Source organism: Humulus lupulus, chromosome 1 (assembly GCF_963169125.1).
Source record: "Humulus lupulus chromosome 1, drHumLupu1.1, whole genome shotgun sequence".
Taxonomy (NCBI): Eukaryota; Viridiplantae; Streptophyta; class Magnoliopsida; order Rosales; family Cannabaceae; genus Humulus; species Humulus lupulus.
In genome coordinates this window covers 40,624,490-40,641,034 of record NC_084793.1, presented here as the reverse complement: position 1 = coordinate 40,641,034, position 16,545 = coordinate 40,624,490, and the positions used below count along the sequence as shown (strand labels likewise).

The 16,545-nt window shown below is 32.9% G+C and overlaps 1 long non-coding RNA gene across 1 annotated transcript; it reads left to right on the top strand.

The window, feature by feature from the left end:
- The first annotated feature begins 9,250 nt into the window (after positions 1-9,250).
- On the top strand, positions 9,251-12,000 carry LOC133823632 (uncharacterized). Its single transcript, XR_009888444.1, has 3 exons — positions 9,251-9,300; positions 10,484-10,604; positions 11,917-12,000. It is a non-coding gene; the product is annotated as an uncharacterized LOC133823632 (long non-coding RNA).
- The last annotated feature ends 4,545 nt before the right edge of the window (positions 12,001-16,545 follow it).

Sequence of the window (16,545 nt, the reverse complement as noted above, 5' to 3'; positions counted from 1 at the left end):
GATCCAAGATCAATGAAGGGAGATCAATATGTGCACTAGTACTGATTTTAAACAGAAAGAATGCCAACTCTTGAGACACAACAACATGATTTGATGAAGGCATCCAATTGGACATGGAAAATGCATGAGCACAACATATAAGTAGGTAAGATCAGTGATAGAGATTGATGCACTCGGGTTCCAAGGTACTTTCTGATCAAAAAGCTCTGAGAGGACTAAGTCCTTTTCAAATTCAATGGTATCCAGGATGACACCAATAGGCAAATTAAGGGCAGTAGCAATGTCTTTAACATTAAAAAAAACCAATGACCCCTAATATAGACTTTACCATACATAAAAAAGTCATGATTAAGAAAGCCATTAGTGATATTAGCATAAAATTCCTTGACAATACGATTAACAAATCCAGAAAAACCCTGTAAAGAATCTAACCACTCTTTTTCCTGCAATAAATCAATCATTCCAAACACCCTATGAGTAGCAAGGTCATAATTTTTCTCACAAATAACCTTTCGGTTTGCATAGTAAGACATATCCCTTTTATGATTATTATGAGAAAAATGATGCGAATGAGGGACAAAAGATGAACTTGCACCAGTGGTCTTGGTAGGGACCTTGCGAGCCATTGGACTGGGAAAGACCATTGTCTGCTTGCCTTTCTGTTTGGGGGGAAGAGCTTCTGGAACACATTCAGAGGGCTCTAACAGAGTGTTGATGCATCAGGAACTTCTTCTGAATTAGCTAACCTCTCTTCAGACACAATCAGATCCTCCAGGTTTGTCTTGGATTCAGGAGCATTATTGATTTTTGAGGATGCAGAATTTTCAGAGGCAACATGTTCTTCAGCATGAATAGATTTAGATGAAGAACATGGAGGACGAGTAACATTGAGTTTCTTGGCTGGAGGGGTGTTCTTGATAGGAGAGTTTTTGCCACGCTTCTCACCTTTCTTCAAGTCAGCCTTCTGAATAGAGGAAAGGGTTTTGGAGCGAGTTCGGAAACCAGGAGACCGACCTGAATTGGACTTTGTAGCTTCAAAGGAGTCCTTCAATTTACCAGATCCAACCTTTGAAGGTTCAGAAGCAACGTTAGGGCTTATAGTCCTTGAATCAATTATTCTAGTGGGTACCCTCTTCAGATGGTGGTGCGGTCGAGTCATCTGAGCCAGAGAGACGGGCGGAAGAACCAAGGGAGAGTTTGAGTTGACGGAAAAAGTATGCTTGCGAGCCCTGGTCTTGGTGGATTTTCCTGAGGTCGTCGATGGCGAAGCTAATGGAGCAGAAGAACTTGAAGCCCCGGAAGAAGACCTGGGAGTACCAACGGTCTTGGTTCAAGCCATTGATTCTTACACACTAGGGAGCACAAGAAATAAAAAACAGCAGAGAAGAACCAAGGAGAAATAACCAGAAAAAATGTGAGAATGGGAGAGTGATCTCATGAGAGTGACAAACGTGGGTTTATAAACAATTCGTAGTTACCTGATTTTGACTAAGAGATTAAAAAAGAACTTTTGTTTTAAATGTGAGCAAAACAAAAAAGGCAGCAAATATTCCTATTTAAAAAAAATTCTCAATATTTCCTTTTTTTCACACAAAAAATTAATATTCAGACAATCCCAAAATTAGAGATAATACTAACAAAATTACCACAACATTAATTGGAATATAATTGCCAAATAAAATATGATTTCACACCCCACAACAAATTCAGTTTTCTTCCCCATTTTTATTATATATATATATATATAGATAATGACATAATTTGTCTTTTGCTGCTAACAAATTTTTTGAAACCTGAAGCACAATAAACAAACTTTCTTTCAAAAATTAATTGAGTACTATATTGTTAGAAAAATCATTTAATTTATATGACATGCTTTAAGAGTGTTGGGATAAAAATAAATATTTCTAGAACTCATAATATTTTTAGGAAAAAATTAACATAGAGGACGAGACTTACATTTTTTACGTTTTCTTCACTTAGAACAGGTATTAGTGTGTATGGTGAAATTTTGGGTCATTGCATTGTCGGGAAATTTTTGGCCTTAATCTAAAGTATCCAATGGAGATGTTGTCACACTACACCAGTAGTAGCCATTTTCATTGGTAGTGTATCATCTACATAGATCTAATCACACAGGCTCAACTTACTCAAAGTTGGCTTTCACACATTGGTGTAGGTAGTTTTATTCTCATAAAGTATCCTGAAACTGAAGAATTTCTAGTTAATTTTTCTCATTACACTCTTAGCATGCGATTTTCCCAAAATATAACATCAATAAACTCTTTATTGAACCAACAAACTAAGCATGAAAATAAAAAAAAAATTAATATAAAAAGTAGTACTCACAATTTTTTTTGAATAAGTTTGAAAATCGTTTAAACAGGTATACAATTATTTAATTACCAGCTAGGAAAAATTAGTCAAGATCAAAACAAAAATTATGTACTACAAACCGTCAAGGATTTCTTGAGGGAATCAAACCAAATTGAATATTGGGATTTCGTGAAAATATCAGCAATTTTCTTGCCAGTCTCGATGTGTTCCAGAATCAGTGTTTTATTTTCAACAAGCTCTCTACTAAAGTGGTGCCTAATATCAATATGTTTTGTGCGTGAGTGTTGAACTGGATTTTTTGAAATATTTATTGCATTAGTGTTGTCACAAAATATAGTTAAAGTATTTAATTCAAACCCATAGTCAATCTTTATTTGTTTCATCCACAACAGTTGAGTACAACAACTGCCAGCAGCAATGTACTTGGCCTCAGTAGTAGATAATGAAATGAAATTTTGCTTTTTGCTGTGCCATGACACCAAGTTGATCCCTAGATATAAACATCTTCCACTTGTGCTTTTTCCTTTCATCTGCATTACCTGCCCAATCAGCATCACTAAAGCACGCAAGATTAGATTTTGTTTCTTTCGAGTACAAAATGCCATATTCTAGAGTACTATGGACATATCTAATTACTCTTTTTACAGCAGTCACATAAGACTCCATGGGATTTCCTTGGTACCTAGCACACACTCCAACACTATAACATATATCTGGGTGACTGGCAGTGAGATAAAGAAGACTGGCAATCACGCTTTGATATGAAGTTGGGTCTACCTTAACTCCATTCTCATCTTTCTTCAATTTGACTGTTTTACCCTTGGGAGTTTTGGTATGTTTTGCAGTGTCAAGACCAAACTCTTTCACTAAGTTTTTGACATACTTACTATGTGATATAAAAGTACCATCTTCAAATTGCTTGACTTTCACACCTAAAAAATAGGTTAATTCACCCACCATACTCATCTCAAATTCTTCTTTCATTTGTCGGGCGAAATCATGCACTTCATAGTTAGATGTAGAACCAAACATATTATCATCAACATTGATTTGAGCAATGATTATGTCTTTCTTGATATATTTAATGAAAAGTGTTTTATCTACTCTATCTCTACGATAACCATGAGACACCAAAAATTGTGTCATTCTTTCATATCATGCTCGTGGGGCTTGTTTCAATCCATACAAAGCTTTTTTCAATTTAAAAACATGATTTGGAAAATGGGTATCCTCAAAGCCCTTAGGTTGTTAAACGAAATGCTTCTTCATTCAAATGCCTTTTAAAAAACAAGATATAACATCCATTTGATGCAATTTGAAACTAATGATACATGCAGTAGCTAATAACAACCTAATTGATTCATGTCTAGCAACTAGTGCAAATGTTTCATCAAAGTCCACACCTTCAACTTTAGTGTAACCTTGTGTCACCAATCTAGCTTTGTTTCTCACTATTGTGTCAAATTCATCACTTTTATTACTAAAAGTCTATTTTGTTCCAATAACATTTGTGTGATTTGGTTTGGGTACAAGAGTCCGCACATCATTTTTGAAAAATTGTTTCAATTCTTCTTGCATAACTTTAATCCAAGACTCATCAATTAAAGCTTCTTTCACATTTTTTTAGTTCAAGGAAAGAGGTGAAACACACATATTGGACGAGATTTACATACTCTTTCCTTGTGACCATGCATTCTTCTAAATCTCCTAGAATGAGATCAACTGGATGATTCTTTTTAACCTTGGTTGAAGTATCATCTGGATTGAATCAATGATAATTTTAGGCATTTGCGTCTCTGTCTGTTTAGATGTGGATGTATTAGATGCGTCAGATGATGATTAAATTTCAATTCCTATAGAAATAGATGGAATTTCTGATACATCATTCTCCACTTTTGTTTGAACAAGATATTCTTCCAGAAATTTATCTATCTCGGCTTTTGTTGAAAGTTCCGAACAATCTTTGACATCATCAACAATAACATTAGCAGACTCCATAACAATTTGGGTTCTCATGTTTTACACACGATATGCCCTACTATTTATGGAATAACCAAGAAATGCACCTACATCACTTTTAGCATCAAATTTTCCAACATTTTCTCGATCTCTCAATATGTAACACACACACCCAAAAATGTGAAAATAACTTACATTTGGACGCTTACCTTTCCAGATGTCATAAGGAGTTTTGGCAGTACCTGAACGTAAAAAACACTCTATTTATTGTGTAGCAAGTAGTATTAATAGCTTCTGCCCACAATCTTTTGGACAGTTTCTTGCTATTCAACATTACTCTTGCCATTTCCGAAAAAGTATGATTCTTTCTCTCAACAATTCCACTATTTTCAGGAGTTTTGGGAGCTAAAAATTCATGAGATATACCACAAAATTTACATAATTCATCATACATAGCATTCTCAAATTCCTTACCATGATCTCTACGAATTCTAACAATCTTGCAAATATTACAATATTTTTCAACTTGTAATTTTAAACAAAGTGTTTTAAAAGCTTCAAAAGTGTCAAAATTTTCTCTTAAAAAATCAACCCAAGTAAAACGAGAGAAATCATCTACACACACAAAAATGTATCTTTTTCCATTTAAGCTTTCGACCTGAATTGGACCCATTAGATCCATGTGAAGAAATTCTAAGACCTTGGTGGTATTCACATCTGTGATACCTTTGTGAGCGATCTTTAATTGCTTACCAAGTTGGCAAGGTTCACCCTTACTGGTAGATTCTCTACCTAGTTTGGGTAAACCACGAACAATACCTACATTTGACAATTTTTTCAATATTTTGAAATTAAAAGTGACCAAGTTTTTCATGCCTTAAATCAATAGAATTGCTTATGGCCGAGTGACATAACAAATTTTGTGAGAGTGTATATCAATTATCAACTAATATGAATCATTTTAGAACACAATTTCCATTTTGACCAATCACACTACAATCATCGCATAAAAAATTAGCAGTGTATACTTGATCACAAATTTGACTTATACTAATTAAATTAGCTTTCAATCGATCACCCAGCAAAACATTTTTTTTTAGTTTTGCACTACTACAAAAATGGGATTTCCCGATAGTTTTTAACTGTCACTATTGAGCAACAATGACAGTCGACTAACCGTCATATTTTCTTATGCCGGCGTAGTGGTAGCTACGCCAACAGTTATCAGGTTCACCGTTGTTAGCTACGCCGACAGTTATTAGGTGTCACCGTTCCTGGCAACGCCGACAGTTAATAGGCGTCGTCGTTGCTGGAAACGCCGATGAATTCTTTTTAGGACGTGCAATGCGTGTCCTTAAAAGTTATATTTTTAATTTTTAAAAAATTAATTTATATTTATTTTAAATTAAAAATTATGATTTAAATGAAACATTTGTATTCAAATCTAATAACTTATAGATTATAATAACAAATTTTTTACAAGGAGCTAATTATATTAACAATTTAATTGTCTTCTTTTTAAAAAAAAAAACTAACTTTTACAATTGAAATTAATCTATCTATTACATATAATGTTAGAACGCAACAAAACTATATACATAGATAAAAACCTCAATGTACATAATTCTTACAAGCAAGAAAGAAAATAATACCCAACAACTTGAAGAAGAATTTCTTGTAGCCTTGGTTCTCTTATATAATTGTCTTGGTTCTCTTAAATATCGAAGTAGAGTTTTAACCTACAATACAGAATAAACACCATTAAAGTCAAACCAAAACTAAAATAAATAGAGAACTTGAGGTTGCAAAATTGAGTCTTAAATTCTAAACATTTAGTGCTAAGAATATCGACACTTTCTCATGGCTTAAGTAGTTAGTCTTAGCTAGTTAGTTTATCAAATCACATAGACATTAATAAACCAAATTACCAATCATTCATAGCACATTAGCAAATATACAATACACAACGAGAAATTAATATGCATATATACACACATATAAAGACATGCACTGTGTAGGTAATATGCATCAGATTATAAGTCCATAGTACTTAGCAAGAAAAGAAAAGATAATAAAGTTATAAATAAGAGGACCGATAACATAATAAGGAGTTCTTAGTTTCATAATAAGAAATGTTTAAGTAGAAAGTTTTCATCCAAAACAAGGATAACAAACAAGCAGTTAATTTAAAAGGAATAAAATGGTCCCCTAGACATACCACATTGAGAATGTGAGAGAAATAGAAGGACCAAACCTAAATTGAAATTTTCAATTAAATTTACAACTTTTCTGCAAAGAAAAAACACAAGTTGTTTTAGAAGATCTAAAGACAAAGTTGTTAAAGTAACACAACGAGTTGTGAATAAGCCTAATCCAAATTTATAAATCTAATTTACATTTGAAAGACTACGCAAAATAGAAAATCACAATTCAAAGTTATTTGTGCAAATTCTTAAGGTAGTTCCAACTAACAATAGAAATATATATACAACCCATCATCTTATATGAGCTTAGTCAAACGCATCACTTGCATAGACGATGCGCTAAACATCTACATAATTCAGCTTGCAAAACAATTTATTTTTTCATATGATATATAATTTAGTATACAATTAAATATGCTAAGTCGATTAGGAAGAGCATGCAACAGAGTTGCAAAGTAAATCAACCTATCAGTTCATTCTTATTGATAGTTGATGTATTATATATAAAGTGCATAAAACAAGTGATTTTTATAAAAATTAACTAGACAAGAGTCCGTAAATTTCTAGAAAAATGGGCAGCACAACGGCTGCAAATCGGACATCCCCAAAATTTAAAAACCTGCAAACAACGCATATGATAGTTCTAGAGCAATTCAATAAAATCACAGTTCAATTTATTATACTAATTAACTCTTAATATACTATGAACATACACAATTACATTTTAGTTTCCTAACTCTCAATCTCATGCTTGCTTGGTTTCATCTGTAATATTCTTAAGAAGTAAAAAGTTGTAATACTCTATACATCCTGCTTCATGAATCAAAATACAAAACTATTAATAGCATTGAAAATAATAAAGAGTGATGAATGTAAAATATGTAAATTCTTCTCATTGTCAAACAATCAAAATGCTTCTTTGAAAAATGAAAACTCTCAAATATTATAAAATACTGAAAAAACATGTCAGCCACTAGTTAAACATCTGTTTTCTTATCCTTTTTTCTAATGAAAGAAAGTTCTTTTTCTTTTTGTTCTAAAATATTTGTGTTGTTTTGTATATCTGTTGCATATTTTCTCATACTTGCCGAGGGACTTGAACTTTTTGGAGCAAACTAGTAATATTGGCTGGAAAGAGTAAGCATAGATATTATGATATAGCATTCGATAAAGAGAGAGAGAGAGAGAGAGAGAGAGAGAGAGAGAGAGAGAGAGAGAGAGAGAGAGAGATGGTAATGACTCTAGATAGATAGATTGTTGATCATTTTTGTTGTGTGTTTGATTACAGGAACCAGAGGGCAAGACCTATAATTATAGATTCAGGTTTGTACTTTAGGTTTGTACCACTCAAAGAAATCCGGAATCTTTTGGGCTAAAGAGAAGAGGTTTATGCCTGCTTCTTTCAAGTTATAAATGAATACTGCTTCTTTCTTCTTACTTTATACGTTCATTCAACTCCTTCAATTTTTTTTGAGTTAATATCACTTTGTAGTACTTATTAATATAAATATATTATATGTGTGACTAAATTAACCTATGACCTACTCATAATCAATTTAAGAAAAGTAAAATACTACATAACTTAATAAACATACTGAATAACTTCATTACACAATCAGCACTAATTCTATAGACTTAAAAAAAGATAATAGAAATGTTACACCAAAATCATATGAGATCACTAAAACTAACTATTCACCTACTGGGATAGCTTCCATTTCCATAGACCAAACCAATATAAACATAAAAAAAAAAACTTAAAATAAAAAGGAATCAACTTCATATTTGAACTGTATGTAAAAAGAATAATGTTTAGTTGATCCTAAATCAGGTATATGAGCAAATACAGTACCTCATTGATAGCAAGAACCTGGCCATTGCTCTTCTTGACCTTCTTCAACTTCCTCAGAAAATACATAATCAAAAATCAATCAACAAAAACAAAAAAAATCAATAACCCAAATAAAAAAAAACATGTCTAGAATCCCCTAAATCCAATAACAAAGCTAAAAGCTCTTAAAATCACAATCAAAACCTTGGCTTACCAGAACTTGGACTGGGCACGGACCTCATTGGTGGCCCAAAGCTTCATCCGATAAATCTTAGGATGCTCATCAGACTCGGTAGGGAGAGCCCTCCCCACAAACTGGTACCAGCGGAACTGCAACACAAAACAAAAACAAGCCATTAATAAAAATACACACACACACACACACAGAAAGTTATCACTTTTCTCTAAAATGAATTATATATATCTCACAGAGATAAATGGAGGCACGAGTGCTCTTGCCATGGACGTCGTTCATCGTGGATGGAAAATCAAGGTCAAACAGCCTCGAAAACCCATGGACGCTGGAAAACTCATTTCGTCTCCTCCTATCACTTGAAAGCTCGATCGCTGGAGGTGTGTGGATTGGAGGAGGAGGAACAAGGGAAACAGGCGGGGAGGTGTGTGGACTTGGAGTTGCATCTTTCTGCTGGAACCAACTTCCAAGGAAATGGAATGAAGTTACAATAGAAGGATCAAGCACGGCAAGAGCATAGGGGCACAAGCTTGGGACCTCATTATTACCATTATTAGTGAGAAGTAATCTAGATGAAGGTGTGAGACCATATGCATCTACTTCTTCTTCATTTTGGCTAATAACTTTCTTTGCTGTGAACAAGTCAGAGTGTACTAATAGGCGCATCAGACGGTAGAGGAAACCAGTTTGAGCTGGAGCAAGTTGAAGGGCAGAGACCAACTCAGGGAGAGTAATGGGTTGGCCTTGGCCTTGGCCATTGTTGTGGATTATGTCTGGTATGCCTAGCTGAATTGCACATTTTAGAGACATGGGTGTTGCGTAGGATAGCATATTCTTGTACAAATGGGCTTGACCTTGGGATAACTCACTGCTGTTAATTCCTTGAGAACCCATAATGGTATTATATTTCAAAGATATATATCACAGGTAGCTTTTTGAAACCTGAGTTATATAGATAAGGGACCATGAAAACTTCAAATGAAAATCCATATATATGTATATAAGCATAATTATTAATTAATTGATTAAGGGACAGCAACATGCAAATATCAATAAGAAGCTTTTGGAATATACTCTGCAAAAGTTTTACTCTACAGTATTGATCTTTTCTACTCGAAGGAAAGAATGAGCCACGATTACAACCTACAAATTCACGTGATGTGCTTGTGAGACATCATTTTCTTCAACAATCAATGTGTGATTGTTCTTCGAATCAGTTGTGGGGATGCTTCTCATGCCAGAACATTTTGAAATGAATAAAAAAATATATCTTGAAATTATGTACTACTACTCTTTAACTCTAAAAATTTAGTAGTGTATCTATTCACTAGCAATACTGGTGTGGGGTGGATCCCATGTATGAGTTAAGATTATTATTTGCCTAGCCTCCTGACCCATGTTTGAATAATTCCTCTCTCTATATAAATATATATATATACATTGCAAGCTAGCTCTTGTTTACTATGTTTGATTTACTGGGTGCTGAAATTATTTATGAACTTGTGATTGAAAGTATCAGCTGCCAGATCATCTCCAGCTGTTAGAACCTGAACTCTCTCTGTGTGTCAGTATAAGGGTCACAATTTAGGTTTGATAACTACTTGTTTTGGCTGTTACCCTTCAATTTATACCACATCATCATTCATATTCATATGCTTAGATTCTGGCACAATAAGGGCAGACTTTTGACTTTGAGAAGTATATATTTATATACATATTTATATGCTTACATCATATGTATAACATGTTGAATTTGGACTGTTTTACCACTTGATTACTATTTAGAGTGGACTTTACTCTTCATAAACTTGCTGATAATGACTGTCATCAGAAATCTAATTATGGGAAAGAAAATGTTTGTACTTAAATTTTTTTGTTGATAAGTAATTCTATTCTTCTGTTATCTAGCCATCATTCTGGTTAGACTCTTTTCAAGATTTTGCTATGCTTATATGTCAGAAAGAACGGGCTTTAACTGGAATGACTTGTGAGAATGGCTTACTTGGGGAAATGGGAGCCTGAGTTTTCACAACTAACTTTGTGTTTCCTTTGAAGTTATTCAAAATGGCTCATTTTTCAGGTACGTGGTCTTTATTGATTTGTGCTTGAATGTGTTCATGCATCTAGGCATTTGATTGAATGTGTTGATGTATCTAGGCATTGAAATGTCAAATGGAATATAATAATGACTGGTTTATAAAATTTTAATTGTGTTTCAGTAAGAGATTTTCTTTTTTGTCTTGATCTATACAAAAAGAAAAATGATTAGCTTCAGTTGGGGTTGTTCATTCCCAATGATCATATCCAATCCAAGCATGAGATGTTTTTCTTGCTCTGTATATATAATTGTTATTTTTACCGTTAGTGTACATTTTGTGAAATATTATTATGGGTTTATGGTTTTTAATATCTTTGAGACAAGCATCCTTTCTGTCGTTCTTATTGCTTTGTCTACAACTGTCTCTGTATGTGTTGTTGTTTGGTTTAAGAACAGAAAGGTTGTGTTAAAATACTATGACCTTTTTACAGCAAAAAGGATTTTTCTTTGGGGAAAGTGAAAGATAATTTTTGGAGATATTTTTTACTTTCCTCATGTCTTGTCTGTTATTGTGTTCCAGATTATTATCCTAATTTCCCTATACAAACCATGATAAAAGGAGTGATTCAAGCATTAGTTAAATAAGGTGAATCCCAGATTTGCTAATAAAAAGAGGTGAATCCCATGTCAAAAGATTTGCTGATAATGAGCAAAAAGCTTAAAAGTTTGCCATCTGATCAGAAAGAAGGGTGTGTTATTGTTGTTCAGATGTTATCATTAAAGAGACGTATTTTTTTGGTTATGTATTTGTTCATGAAAATGAGTTACACAATGTTGAGATAATTCTACCATGAAAACTGAAGACTTCCGCATAGTTGTTTTTTTGACATCTATAGGCTGATGCATTCCTTAATGTTAATTTTTTGACATAGTTACAGATGTCCACATTCCCATATAAGGGTAAGAATTAATCTGGGATTCTTATATGGTTTATCTTTATATAAACTGGTTGTAGTTGTTGACTTTTCTGTTAATATTATATTATATTAATACTATTAATGCATGTGGTCTATTAAATTAAAAAGGATTCAATATATATTAAAAAGGATCACAGTGGTCTTTGCTTTTATGTGCTCAGGGGGTCATTAATTGGACACCAGTTGAAAATATTTGTATATGTTTAACAGATGGAGAGTTAGCTGCAATATATGCATTTAGAAAGGTTCTTTTATATGTAGTCTTTGTATTTTGATTGTGACAACCATATGTAATTTTGTATTCTATTTTATCTTGCTTTCTCCTCCAGCTTAGAATTTGAATTGGTACTTATTTTAATTTTCTTCTTGTAAACCAGTGTCATACAGCAGCAAGACCTGTGATATTGGAGCCTGTTATGCTGGCAAATTTGTAAGTACCCACAGAATTAGACAATAGTACCAGATTTTGCTACAAACTTAAATCATTAAAGCTATATATATATATCTTTATATCTCTGTCTCTGTTATAAATATATACAATGACATATATAAAACAAATGGATTTGGATCCACATGTCTTCTAACTTTTATCTAAATCTAACTTAAGTCTTCCATTAATTATATAAGAAAGCACATTTTGGGTCTGATTCATAGAATAAAAACATTGTCCCAATTAAAACACATTCTTAGCAAACTATAATGATATTTTATTAAACGTTGATGTGATATGTGAGACTTGTGATATTTTCACTTGCTATATATGCTAATTTGAGGTCAATTAGATAGTACATATAACCATATGTATTTAATTAGCTATAAAAAAAAAGATCAGCGGTTTATATATATAATATTACATAAAAAAAAGTCCAACGTGGCATATTTTCTATATGACTATATCTAGTTATATATGGCATGTTTAAAGCAAGTGGGGTTATGTTAGCTAACTAGGTTAATCATAGCACAATTGTATATATGCCCAGCTTACCTCTGTCTCTTCTCCCACTCTCTTTTGTCTGTTTCACTCAGCTCTCTTCTTTTTCTGCACTGAGAGGAGAACATATTCATATTTTATTAATCAATTATCCTCTTAATTTAATTAAACACACTAAGCTAGCTAATAGTATATACACTGCCTCTTCAAGAATATTCCTCAATTTTATTTATTTTTTTCATTTTTTGTGACAAAAGTTTTCTTCACGTGTGATTAGTTAAGCATAATTTTCATTTTTTCTTACAATTTTATTTTATTTTATTTTCCTATTATTATTCTCACAGTTCCAATGGTTATTGACTTATTTTGTTTATTTATTTACGAAGTTATTTCCTATATATGTCCTTTGACTGTTTTACTCTTATAAAACAGTGTCTTTTTTCGTTTTCATTCAAGGCCTCCCATAACTTTTCAACCCCAGAAATATTGAACTACGTACAATCATAAATTATATAAGTTAGCAATAGAATATAAAGAATAATAAATAAATAAAACAAATGGTGTCAGTTTTGCTTTATTGACTCAGAAACTTCAAATGGGGCTTATAGATTAATTTTATTTTGTAGGTTTTGGGTGGAAATATTAGCAAGGATCATTGCCAAGTGAATTAATTTGCTTGATTATTGTTAATTGCAAGAGGTATGGATGTTTTCTTATTTATTTTTTTATAAATATTATTATAAAAATGTTAGAGGAGTTTGAATATCTTAAATATTCATCCATAGTGAAGTAGGTTCTGTGATTAAAATTGCGTGTTGCGGTGATAATGGAAGGTTGAGAACTTGTGTGTTTTAGTGAAGTAGTTTTTGGGAAATTTATGTGTGCTGCGGAGATATAAGGAAGAAACTTATTGTGTGTTGTTTGAATTGCTTGATTCTCTATTGACAGATGGTTAGGTCACTATTACAAGGGAAATGTTGCCAAAATTCATCTAGAATTATGTTTTATTTTCTTATATTTAAATTATGTTGTGCTTGCATTGTTCTTGTTTGATTGGTATAGGGAAGCTCTGTCAAAATTTAAGTTAAAAAGATAGTGTATTAATAGGAATATGACAGCGTTAAAAATTTGTTATGGGAATTTTCTATGTGCAGGAGGATTTTAGTCCAATTTTAGGGAAACCTCTGTCGAATTTTTTCCAGGAAATGGACAAGAGTTGGATAACAAAGGACAGACTTTCAAAAGAGTATGAAGAGGGAGTCGACAACTTTATTAAGTTAGCGTTAGAAAATACAACAGATCCTTCCAAAGTTCATTGTCCCTGTAGAAAATGTTCAAATTTGAAAAAATTAGACATAATGGAGATAAAAAGTCATCTATACTTTAACGGAATGGACCAAACATATGTCAAGTGGATTTGGCATGGTGAAGAATATGACTCTAACAATAATGTTCCCAATGAAAGAAAGCAATTTGATCAAGTATTTGATGACCCTATAGAGATGGTGAGAGATGCAGATGAACATTTTGTTGATAAGCCTGAAGAATTTTGAAACTTTTAGAAGATGCAGAGAAACCAATATTCTCGGGGGCACCTTTGTCAAAATTGGTTGTTTTAGTAAAACTATACAACTTGAAAGCGGGTAGTGGTTGGAGTGACACAAGTTTCACAAAGTTATTAACTTTATTAAAAGAAATTTTACCAAAAGACAATGAATTGCCTTCCTCGCTTTATGAAGCAAAAAATACATTGTGCACATTAGGAATGGAGTATAGCAAGATTCACGCTTGTCCAAATGATTGCATTCTATATCGAAATCAATATGAGAGTGCAACTGAGTGCCCCGTATGTAAAACATCTAGATGGAAAAAAAAACAAGAACAACAAAGAATGTAAGAAAGGGATTCCAGCAAAAGTATTGTGGTATTTGCTGCCAATACTTAGGTTTATACGTTTGTTTCGAAATCCTGAACATGTTGAAAGTCTGCGATGGCATGAGGATGGAAGGATCAAAGATGACAAATTGCTCCATCCAGCTGATTCCCCAGCTTGGAAAGAAGTGGATGAACTATGGCCTCAAATAAGAGAGGATCCTAGAAACCTTCGACTTGGTCTTTCTGCTGATGGCATCAATCCATTCAACAATATGAGCTCATCTTACAGTTGTTGGCCAGTGATTCTATGTATTTACAATCTTCCTCCTTTGTTGTGTATGAAAAGAAGATTCACAATGTTAACTTTGTTGATATCAGGTCCCAAGCAACTTGGAAATGATATAGATATCTATTTAGCACCTTTGATAGATGACTTGAAGGTGTTGTGGAACGGAATTAATTGTTATGATTCTTTTAAAAAAGAAAATTTTTATACTTAGAGGTGTACTCTTATGGACAATCAATGATTTTCCTGCTTATGGTAATTTATCAGGATGTTTTGTGAAAGGATATAAAGGATGTCCAATATGCGATGAACAAACAAGCGCCACAAGATTAGAACATTGTAGGAAGATGTGTTATATGGGTCATAGAAGGTTTCTACCATAAAAGCATTATTACCGGAAGCAAAAATTAGCATTTAATGGTGAGCAAGAGTTGCGAGAAGCGCCTACACCAATGACTGGAGAAGCTATCTACGAAGAGATTCGTTTTGTTGAAAATAAATTTGGTAAGCCTGTGGAAAAGGTCGATGAAAATGTAGAGACAAAGGGGAAAAAGAAAGGCAAATGTAAAACAAACATCAAACGAAAGCGCAATAAGAAAGACCAATTAGCCAAAGATTCAAAGAATACTACATGTTGGAAGAAGAAGTCAATTTTCTTTGAATTAGAGTATTGGAGACATTTGTTAGTAAGACATAATCTTGACGTCATGCACATTGAGAAAAACATATGTGATAGTTTGATCGAAACCTTACTTAATATTCCTGGGAAAACTAAGGACAGTATCTCTGCTCGTAAAGACCTTGTGTTAATGTCTGAATCAAAAAAAGATTTGGCACCTGAAACAGGTGAAAGAAGAACATATTTACCTCCTGCTTGTTACACCTTGAAGAAAGATGAGAAGCGTAAACTTTGTGAAACTTTGGCAAATGTTAAGGTTCCAGATGGGTATTCATCAAATATTCGTAATTTAGTATCTTTGAAAGATTGTAGACTAATCAGTCTTAAATCTCATGATTGCCATGTATTAATGCAACAGTTACTTCCAATTGCTATTCGGGGATCACTAGACAAACATGTTAGAAATGCTATAATATGAATGTGTTTGTTTTTTAATGCCATATGTTGTAAGGTTGTTGATGTGTCTAAGTTAGATAAGATTCAAATAGAAATTTCCAAGACCTTGTGCTTATTTGAGCAATACTTTCCTCCATCTTTTTTTGATATCATGGTTCATTTGGCGGTGCATCTTGTTAGAGAAGTAAAACTATGTGGGCCTATATGTTTTCGTTGGATGTATCCATTTGAAATATTGATGAAAGTTTACAAAGGTTATGTTAGAAATCGAAATCGTCCAGAGGGTTGTATAGTTGAGGCTTACATAGCAGAAGAAGCAGTTGAATTTTGTACTGAGTATATTACTGATGCAGAAGCGATTGGTATTCCCAGAAAGACAATGAGTGAAGATGTTATTGGAAGAGGCATCAACAATGGAAGGCTCACCTTAATCAAAAAAGAAGACTGGGATGTTGCTCATCGAAATGTTCTAGAGAATACAATTGAAGTTCAAGCTTACATAGAGTAAGTATTAATATAATGTGAAATGATATCTACGCAATGATTTATTGTCATAATAACAATATTCTTAATTTCAAAGAACACTTGGAATATCTTCATCGTGAGAATCGAAGTAAATCAAGAAAGTGGATTCAAGATTACCACCATTGAACTTTTCATCAATGGTTTCGTGATAGGGTAGCTTATTATAATTACTTCATTATAATTATACTTAGTTTTTAAAAATAACTATTACAAAAGCTATAATTTATTTTACATTATGCAGATTCAATCTGAATTGAGTATGGAGTTTCACAAAGTATCTGAAAACTTAAGATGGATTTCATTAGGTCCGACTA